Source organism: Geospiza fortis, unplaced genomic scaffold, assembly GCF_000277835.1.
Source record: "Geospiza fortis unplaced genomic scaffold, GeoFor_1.0 scaffold432, whole genome shotgun sequence".
Classification (NCBI taxonomy): Eukaryota; Metazoa; Chordata; class Aves; order Passeriformes; family Thraupidae; genus Geospiza; species Geospiza fortis.
Window position 1 is genome coordinate 625,187 of NW_005054436.1, and position 729 is coordinate 625,915.

Here is a 729-nt window from a genome sequence, read left to right on the forward strand (position 1 = left end):
AGAGCCGGCCGCAGCTGCCGCCCTCGGCCCCTCCGTCTCTGCTGAATATTGAACAGCACCTCGTGCCTTTGGCTCGGGTGCTGGGGGACCCTCTGGGGTGACGGGAGGCAGCAAACGAGGTCAGCGGCGTGGCTCGGCCAAAGGGGATTAATTAGAGCCGCGCTGGGTGCCCCGGTGTGGCAACAGCGCTGGATTCAGCCTGGCACGTCCGGGCAGGCGGGGATGGCCGGCAGCGGCAACCTGGGAGCTGCAGGGTCTTGTCCTCCTGTCCTTGCATCCTCGTGTCCTCGACCCATTGCTGCAGTGGGAATTGGTTTAGCAGAAACAGAAAGTGTGGTGCTGGGGCAGAGCAGGGCTCTGGGTGGGCTCCTTTCCCAGGATCTGGGGAGCTCAGGGGGGCACCAGGTGCAGGGATGGGATGGGATGGGATGGGATGGGATGGGATGGGAAAGGCAGACATGGAGATCTTTGGAAATGCAGCTCCAGGTGAGAGGCAGGACGCTGAGTCAGCAGGTCCCTCCTCCCCCCAGCATGGAGCCAGTGTCCCTGTCCCTGTCCCTGTGCTGTCCTGCAGCCATGGTCACGGTCAGTGCATCCATCCCTGCTCCACTGGCAGATGCCGTGGCCCTGGGGACCCAGCTGTGGCCCTGGGGACCCAGCTGTGCCCATGTGGCTGCAGCCGCACCCAGGCTGGTCCCAGCCTCCAGCGGTGCTGGCTGGCCCCGACCA